A 10,277-nucleotide genomic window follows, 5' to 3' on the forward strand; every position below is an offset into this window, starting at 1 on the left:
TTCTGATTGTGCATTAGTCTTAATATTCTGTCCCTCAATGATTTTCCTGAGTTCCTCCAGGGAACTGTCTGTATTCTGCTTGTTTCTGTTTGGGGTTTCCTTAGGCTCTTGTATAGCTCTATAAACATATCTTCTAAATTCCTTCTCAGATAATTCTACTGCCTCCTCTTCCTCCATGTATACTTAGACCTTTGTTTGTGGTTTTGCTTCTAATGTCTTGTCTTGCTTTTTTGTTTGATTTGAGGTTGCCTGTTGTTTCCTAGACATTTTGAGGTTGTCTTTAACTGTGGGGTTATGTGTTGATTTGTTTTGTCTTGATTTTATGATTTAATATTTTGAAAAGGTGTAGCTGGTGTATTTTATTTTATTATTGATTCAGATATGCTGGATTGCTTTACAGCTTTCTTTGTGATGGTGGAATCACTGTGTGGAATGTGGATATGTGTTTCTGTTTGTTGTAAAGAGGGTTTAGAGTTTGAACCGGGAGGCTTATGTAATTGGCTGAATATGGTTTCTTCTATTGAATGAGTGAAGTTATTGGCGGAGAAGGTGGGAGCAGAAGAAGGAAAGCTTGGTGTTGCTAGGGTCGGTTTCTAGGGCTTTGAGCGGGCCGCTACTGATGACATCATACTGTTATTCACAAGCCCCCGGCTCATTTTCAGGAAAGATTCCTGTTGTTAGGGTGTTGCCACTTTCCGCCAGGCTCAGACACACTCAAAGACCCACTTCCGAGGCCCCTTAGTGCCAAAAAGCCAATCCAAGGCAAATTCCCAGGTCTACACTCAGCTGTGGATTCCTCTGTCTCCACCCTATCTGCCCACAGTGCCAGCCCAATACACCCAGACCATGAATGGCTCAGGAATTTGTCTGTGAAACAGCCCACATGCAGCACCAAAGATGAGTGTGATGTCAGCTGTGCTGGAGTCGGGAGAGTGCTTGCTAGTAATCTGTCATCCCGATATCAGTGACAAAGACAAGCACAGACCTCTCAATGCCTCCCAAGCTGAGGCAAGCCCACTCAGTGACCCACTGAGGGAAGAGCGAGCTCACCCTCCTGGAGCACCAATGAGCTATCCGCTTGGGTTTCAGTGGTGCTGTGTGAGCCCGTTTACACCTAGCCAACCCAAGTTACTGATAAAATCAGGTGCTGAAGCTAGATCCTTGGGGTGTTTGTTTGTATGTTGGTGTGGTTGCTGGTATGCTGAAATAAGGTGTCTTCTTCCTTGGCCCATGGAAATCTTAGGTGGCCTCCCTCATCCGCCAGTTAGCTACTGCCTCAGGGAAGTTTCCAATGGCCTCTCTCGGCTGCCTGTCTACCCTCCGCTGGGTAGATCTTCCTTAAATTCTTTCCCTGTGCCTTTCCTCTAATTCTACTCTTCTGTGTTGGGTGCACTCTGATTCAGTGAACTGTTCAGAGCTCCAATATCCCTAATTCAAACTGCTGTCCCTAGTTTTTCAAGCACTAAGACGCTAGAGGGAAATAGCCTGGTGATTACTGATGAGACTCCATTTTGAATCCTCCCTTCTCCTTGCCTCTTTAGTTTGTGCTTCTTATGGGAGATTCCGTGTTATTTTGTGCATGTTGTTATGTGTCGTTGAGTAGGACCCGATGCATAGAGACCCCTCCTTGGATTTCTGAGGCAGAATCACTACAGAAGTAAATTGCCCAACCATCCTTCCAAGGAGTGGCTGATGCATTTGAACCTCCAGACTTCTGGTTAGCAGTCAAGTACCTTCACTACACTACCAGAGCATAGATTTGGAATTATAAAATGCTCCTTTTGTTTCATATAATGCTTTATGGCATGAATTCCACATTGCCTAATATCAGGATTTCAGTCCCTGCTTTCTTAAGTTTCAATTGCCTGGTGTATCTACCTATCAATCTATTTTTAACTTTTTTGTATCATGGAGATACATTTTGCTTTATGAACTAATTTAAATATATATTTTCTTTTAATGAGTTAACCTCATTCACATTTATTGATATGATTAATATGTTTGGTCTCAACTTTATCATATTATTTTGTTATAATTCCTAAGTGTATTATTTATATTTCTTCTGTTTTTGTAGTGCTGTTTCTTTGTTCCTCTAGTTTAAATTTCTCTTGGATTTTAGGAAGGTTTTTTTCCTTTTTTGTATGCTTGTGTTTATTTTTGTATATTTTATATCAAGTGTATTTAGGTTATACAATCAAATGTATTAAATGGTTGCCATCAATTGTTTTCCTGAACCTTCCCTAGAAATCTTTTAGTTGAATAAACCTGATATTATAGAAAATTGTCAGGAGGGGTTCATAAATGCAGTATTCGCTAAGTCTTTGCATTTTAAACCTATTTTCCTATGGACTTGATACTTAAAGGACAACTTAACTGACATAGTTGGCTCATTCTTTTTGTTCTTCAATTTCTTGAAAATGTTGCTTGATTTTTGCTTTACTTTATGATGTTGGTCTTGAGAAGTCTGATGTTGTTGCTGTTATGTGCTGTTGAGTTGGACCCAACTCATAGCTACCCCTCCTTGGGTTTCCGAGGCAGTATCACTATGGAAGTAGATTGCCACATCTTCCTTCCGAGGGAGAAGTCTGATACCAGGCTAATTTTCTTAAGTCTTTTGCCTGGAGGCCCTGAGGGTTTTTTCTTTGTTTTTGAAGTCTTATTGTTTCACTAGAAATGTCTTAGAGTTAATCATTCTGGCTGTATTTTCCCAGCTACAGCAGAAGACCTTTTCAATATATAGATTTATGGTTTCTCTTTTCCAGAATTTTTTCTTGGATTACCTTTAAGTATTAGTTTCATTTCATTATTTTGTTTTCTTCTTCAAAGACTCCAATTACGCCTATATTGTTTTGAATTTCTGATTTTAAGTTGTTTTCTTTCTTTCTGTTTATTAATATCTCCAAATGTGTGTTAAGGATATTCCATTCCAATTGAAGTGTTGTGTTACAGTTTTATTCTGCTTTCTGCATTGATTTTTTGGAGTGGGGGAATTTTCATTAGCTGAAGCGTTTTGATTCTCATTTTTTAATTTTCTTCTTAAAGTAGCATTATATGGAGCTGGTCTGATTTTACCTATTCCTAGGCATTTTGCAAACACAGTTTGTTGTTCAAAAGCACATTTTCCTATCAGTATGGTTAAGTACATGTGTTGGTAATGGTATGGTGTAGGAAGAGAACTTGTATATTGTGATTCTCTTTTATATATGCAGTATCCTTAATTTGATGCTCTTTCTTCTTTTTCTTCACTTTCATATTTCTGATGGGCATTTATTCTTTTCTATTAACCTTCTCTACCCTAAAGCAATGTTTCATCAATACTGCTACATATGGTACTGCTTATTTTCAAGCCTGTCTCTGAAGCTATGAACAAACAATTTTCAGATTTTTTTTTTTTTTTTTTAGTATTTTAAACTTTCTATGTTGGACTTTCACTTTCTGAAGGTGATTTATTACCTGTGTTTCAGCTATGTCCTTTATAGAGTTTCTTATCTTAACACTATACCTATCTACTTTCTGTATTCAGGCTTCCAGGAAGAGTAGACACATCAATGGTAATCCTATTGGAATTTGGAATTGATTTCTCTACTTACAGGTAATTTGAATTTCATAATATTCTGTGTCTCCAAATATTGCTGAAAGCAGGGGAACTATATCTTGTTGATATTTTGGTTTCCTGTTTAGAGGATATGTGAAGAGTTTTGGAATCAGATGATGGCCATTGTGCCAAGGTCAACCATCATTATTATTTTTATTTAAGGATTTTTTTTGGATATTTTATTTAGCATCTTAAAGATGCATTCAATTGTCTTTTGACTTCTATTATTTCTTTTGAAAAATTGATTGTAAGTCTCATTGTAACCCTTTTGATCATAATGTACTTTTTTTTCTCTGGCTGCTTTTAAGATGGTCTGTGTCATTTCAATAGTTTTACTACAATGTAAAACTTAGAGGTAGTGTCTTGTGCATTTATTCTGCTAGAAGTTTGCATAGTTTCTTGAATCAGTCACTTCATTTTGTTAATCAGTTCTGGATAATTCTCAAATATTAGTTTTTCAGATATTGCTCTGCTCCGTTAGTTCTCTTTTTCTGGGTCTTCATTCACATATCTATTAGAACTTTACATTGTGTTTCATAACTCACCCCCCCCCAAAAAAAATCCCAAAACCCTCTGCCATTGAGTTAATTCTGACTCATAGTAACCCCCATTGTGTTTCCAAGGCAGTAAATCTTTATGGAAGTAGATGGTCCCATCTTCCTTCCACAGAGTGGCTGGTGGGTTTGAACTGACAACCTTCTGGTTAGCAGTCAAATGCCTTAGGCACCGTGACACCAGAGCTTCTTTGTGTTCCATACATACTCTAAAGTTTTTTGCTGTTTTCTGCTCTTTTCTTTCCTGACATGATTCAGTGTGGCTATTTTCTATTGATTTGTACTCCAGTTCACTAATCTTCTGTTCTATCTGTTAACATCACTTAAATTCTTAACTACAGCTATTACCCTTTTTTTTTTAAAGTTCTTAAATTTTCATTTAATATCTTTCAGTGTGCTCTAATTCTTTGGTGCAATTTTCAATACTTTTATTTTTTCTCTACATTTTCCTGATCCTGTTAAACACAGTTATTTTAACGTCCTTGTCTAGTAACCCCAATAGCTGAATCAATTTATATTGTCTGTTTTATTTTACAGTTTTTGTTATAATATATATATATTTTAATGCCTGGTAAGTTTTTAGAAATTTAATATTGGACATTGTGTATAAAAAATATATATAGGCTCTTTATGAACATCCATATAGTGTTCACCATTCTTTCTACTAGCAAGTTAGAGTGAGTCTTAATTCTCTTTATCCAGCAAGATCAGAAATGAATTGTGGCTGGGGTGACGTTTTTGTAAAGCTCTGATTATTTCTGGTTTGCCTTTGCTGTTAGGTCATTAGTCTTTCAGAAATTTCAATTGAAACCCTGATACATATACAGGATACAGCCCATGGCAGACCTTGAACTCTAATCGTTGTCATCTCTGCAGTACAAAAATTATGGGAAACGTAGCTTTACCTTCTAGTTATACTTATCCTCCTACTCCTCACAGCTCTAAAATTTGGCAATTGTGTTGAAGGGAAAACTGATTGTATATTTTAGGCCCAAGTCTCCAATTTTGTCTTTATATCCCACACGACCATTAGAAGCTCTATTGACTTCTCGGTTTCCCAGCAGAGACACTTTACCTAGGCTTACCCAGATTATCAGCCTTTCACCTTATGCCTAAAAACAGCAGATGCTCCCAAAAGAAATGTGGCTCTGAAGCAGGATATATGTTGTCATTTTAGCTAAGGCCTTGCTTATGTAAATGGTGCAATTCTTGGCCATAGTCCCATATGTGTCCATGCTCCAGTACTATTCACACACAAGTAACATTATTTCTGCCACATGTTATATAAAAAATGCCATGTTTCATTTCAACCTTGATTTACCAACAGGACTATCTCAGCCATTGTTGATTGATGAGCATCATGGTACTACCTTCTGGCTTTATTCAGAAAACTTTATGCCATTGAACCTCTCTTGGGAAAATGTTAGACCTCATCTCTATATGACTCCTAGTCTGACATCTTTTATTTGTAGTATCTGCTTCCTATTCATCACTTTTGAAAAATTAGCCATTCATTACAGATACAGATCAACTAATTCCATCATTTATCTTTCTCTCTTTTCCAGAGGTACCCAATATTCTGAATTTTGTATGACTTATTCTCATGCATATTTCTTTTGACTTTTACTACATTCTAGATATAGTTGTACAAATATATAGTGTTATTCTGTGTGTTTTTAACACTTAGGTGATTGAAACCATGCTGATGCAGCTTTTGTAACTTTAGTTTTTCAGTCAGTATTGTTTTTTGAAATTTATTTATATTGATCTATGTATCAGGTCATTCACTTTAAATATTCTATATTATTCAATTATATGAATAAATCAAATATTATTTGTCTAATCTAGTTATGGACCATTCCTCAGTGCACACTTTTTAAGCTATTCGGACTGTAAATATCTGAGCATCCTCATACTTATTTTCTTGTGGACCTGTGTGAAAGAAAGTATTTTAAGGTCAGTTTGCTGGATCATAGCTATTGCACATCTTCAGTTTTACCAGATATTGATAAGTGCCATGGCCTCATTTATAATGACTTTGCTGTTCAGAGTGGTTGTACCAATTAAAACATCACTAGCAGCTTACCTGTGTTATCAACAAATTTTGTACATTAAGCCTTTGTCTCTTTGCCAATCTGATAGATTTAAAATGTTATATCATTGTTATTTTAATTTTCTTGATTTTAATTTTCTTGAATTTGGGATTGTTTCATAGGTTGATAGTCTGGTTTCATTTATTTGTAGCTATGATTTTTTTGTTTTGTTTTACAATTCAATATCATTAATTCATAATTTCTGTGTGTTTGAGAAGGAGGGAAGAGGTTTTTTCATATGTTTTGTGTACCAGATTGACCTGGAAGATTGAAGCCTAAACATATTTAAATATTGATGAATCGGAAGAAAGAGATATGTTGAAGGTACAGAAGAGAGTCTACATAATTTGTGGAGCAAAATTATAAAAGTAAAGGGCACTCCAGAGCACAAGGTTCTGGGATTTGGAAAAGTAAAGTGGGAGTTTCAAATGATGGAGAGGACTTCTGAAATGGGGGTGGGATAGGGATTTGTGCATGCTGTCTGTCATTAGTAGTACAATAGGGCATGAGACTAAGGAAGTTTTGAGCTCACAGTCTTGATTCTGTGTGAAGTAGGAGTCAAAGTCATTCCCTGAAAGCAAAGGGAAATGCATTAGTCACATTTGAGGACAGGAGTGGAAATTTGGAAAACATGTTGGGAAGAAAGAGGAACATTGCTGACCAAAGCCAAATAAGGGGATTGAAGTGTAGAACTGAGGGTACAATAGAGAGTGGAGAGCTTGAAAATAAACGGAAACAAATAGATTGGAATTATGATTATATTCAGCTGGCGTTATTTAAAAACCTGAATGTATGGGGCAGAACTGGATGGTAAATTTCTTCCAAGAATGGAAAATTTGCTGGTCTTGCCCAATGGTAAACACAAGAGCTCACAAAAGAGTATCGATAAGATAGCTCTTGAAATGAGAGCCCATTGGTAGTACACTGAAGACAGCATAGCTGGAGAGGACATTGACTGGAAGAACAGGAATGATTCAAAGCATTGAAAGTCCTGAGGAGAACAAATGAGGGACAGGTGTCACAGACATGCAAGGGTGGTTTAAATTCAGAAAAATTTATCAGTGAGCTTCATGACATTAATAAACAACAGAAGAGAAATAACCCAGTTATTTCAATGCAATGCAACACATTGCTGTTGAGTTGGGTCCAACTCATAGCAACCCATCCTTGGGATTCCAAGGCGGTTGTTGTTGTTGTTATGTGCCATGGAGTCGGGCTTGACTCATAGTGACCCCTCCTTGGGTTTCTGAGGCAGTATCACTATGGAAGTAGATTGCCTAACCTTCCTTCCAAGGAGTGGCTGGTGGGTTTGAACCACCAGCCTTCTGGTTAGCAGTCAAATGCTTTAGGCACTATGCTACCAGAGCTGGTAAAAATGCTTTAAATGTATTTCACTGGTCAATTTTGTTGTATTCTCTAAAAATAAGGAGTAGAAGGAATTCTCCTAACTGGATAAAGCTATTTAACTAAAATCTGCAAGAAGAATAAAGCATAACAGAAAATGTAGATGGATTACATTTAAAATAAAACAAAAATCAAGAATGTAATTATTACCCCTACTGTTCAATAATATAGTACAAAACTTCTTGACTAACATGGTAAGAAAAGACAAAGACATACAACTAATGAAATGATTGCAAGGAAAGAAAAAAATCATTGTTTTTCGTGCATGTTGTGGTTGTTGTTAGGTGCCATTGAATCTGCTCCGACTCATACTGACTGTATGGAAAATTAGAATGAAACACTGCCTAGTCATACAATATATTATTAGAATTAATAAGAACATTTATTTATTTATTATTTTATTGTGATTTTGGGTGAAAATTTACAGAGCAAATTCACTTTCCATACATCAGTTCATATACACTTTGTCTCATGACATTGACTATAATTTACCCCAGCGCAACAGCTCCCCTCTGACTTCCTCCTCGTTTTTACCTCTTCCCTGGGTCCATCCCATTATGCATTGCTGCCCCATGAGCTGTCTTTCTGTGCATAAACAGCCCTTCTTTCTCCCATGATTTTTCTCTCTAAGGAGTGTATCTACCTCAAGTAAATGTTCAACTCATATGCCTGTCTTTTGTTTGGCTGGAAGCCACAGGTCTGGGTTCAATTCCAGACCTGAAGGGCAGCTAGGGGCCATAGTTTCAGTGGTTCCACCAGGCTCTATAAGACCAGCAAACCTGCCACCCCCACTTTTATTCCCAAATGATTTTGAGCTTTGTTCCTTGTTGTTCTCCTTCTCTGTCCAGGATCTCCTACATAGATTCCCCTCAGAGTGGTTGAAAATGGTAGTTGGGGACCATCTAGTTCTTCTGGTGTCATAGTCATAAGAACATTTATTAAGTTTGATAATGGTTATAATTTATAAAAATTTGTCTAAACCAGCAGTAAACTTTTAAAAAACATATTGAAAATAAGATGCTATTCACAATAATAAAAATATATTTCCTATGACATAATTAACCTAACAAAAAATGATGAGAACTTTTAAAGAGAAAAATATTAAACTGTATAAAGGAGTAAAATAAAATCTATCTTACTAAATGGAGTTATAGTACTGAATTAGAAATATGAATGGCAACATGAATAGATCTTTAAGACAGTATCAAATATAAAAAGTGACAATAGAGTGAGATTTATTACACAAAAATATTGATGTAGAATAAAAATGCATACACATTCAAATGTGTTCTACAAGGATAAAGGATACATACAAATCTGAGTACATACACCAAAGACATTATCAGAGTGTTTGTCTTTGGTCGGGTAAACAGAGTAGTGATTAAGGATGAAGAGAAAAAGTTACATGAAGTAAAGCAAGAGTCCAGTATGGAATGAAGATGATGGTGTGCCATGAATTGTCAAAGGAGCTTACCTCTACTTTCAGTCTCCTGAGGGATCCAAAATAACTAAAAATAATAGGTGTGGTGAGAGTAAGGAAGGAAAACACTTGGAAAGATAGAAGTATGTAGTCAGAAAGTGAGATGAATGGATTAGTGAATTCAGAGACATTTCAATTTCAAGTGTGGCAAGATCCAGGATGTGGCCATGAGAGAATGGTCAAAGGAAAGTGAAGTCAAGGTCAGGAGGATCAAAGAAGTCAAGAAAATGAGAGACCAACATATGGAATGATGAGTCATCACATTGGAAAATGGCAAGTCTAGAGACAGAAACATTGGGATTCAGGTGTCAAAGCCTTTGATGAATGAAGGGAAGGATATTGGCAGAGGGAAGAGATGAGAAGAGGTAGAGTGTGGTGGAATTAAGTGACATAAATCTCTGCTCTTTCATACCTTTATGATTTGGTCTGACAGACACCTGACGGTGTGATCATGTGGATCTGGCAAGGTAGAGAGAGGCATGTAGATGGTATTCCTATCAATGAGCCCTGAAAGACACAGTCCTTGATTTTCACATCCTGTAAAATGGTTAGAGGAAATAATTTACAGAAGTAGATCACCCCATTTTCCTCTGTGGAACAGCTAATGGGTTTGAACCACTGACCTTCTGATTAGCAGCCAAATGCCTTAGCCACTACACCACCCACCAGAACTCCTTGTAACTGAACTAGAAGGTTTAGGTATTTTTCTTGAGTGCCAGTTCATCCAAACTGGTATTATTGTATTATATTAAGGATTCTGAACCCTCTACATCTCAGTAGAAAAGAGGGGACAATTAGCAATGTCTTGTGTGAGGAGGAATGGGCTATAACCATTTGTTTGGGAACATTCAGACAAATGATACTAGGAGGACTTCATCTCTCAGAAGCTTGGAGACAGGAGTTGATGTGATGTAGATGGACTGTTGCTAGACATGTGAGTGACCACTTAGTCTGCTGAGAGGTTTGGAATGAGAGTGAGGAGGTTGCATATGAGCATTTTACATGCTACTGATCGTTTTAAGACATTCTTGATATGCATTGACTCTGTTATATTGTTATGTGCCGTCGAGTCGGCCCCAACTCATAGTGACCCCTCCTTGGGTTTCCGAGGCAGTATCACTAAGGAAGTAGGATTGCCCAACCTTCCTTCC

The sequence above is a fragment of the Orycteropus afer genome, unplaced genomic scaffold (genome assembly GCF_000298275.1).
Source record: "Orycteropus afer afer isolate SDZICR_OR568_19922 unplaced genomic scaffold, OryAfe1.0 scaffold00510, whole genome shotgun sequence".
In the NCBI taxonomy this organism is placed as follows: domain Eukaryota; kingdom Metazoa; phylum Chordata; class Mammalia; order Tubulidentata; family Orycteropodidae; genus Orycteropus; species Orycteropus afer.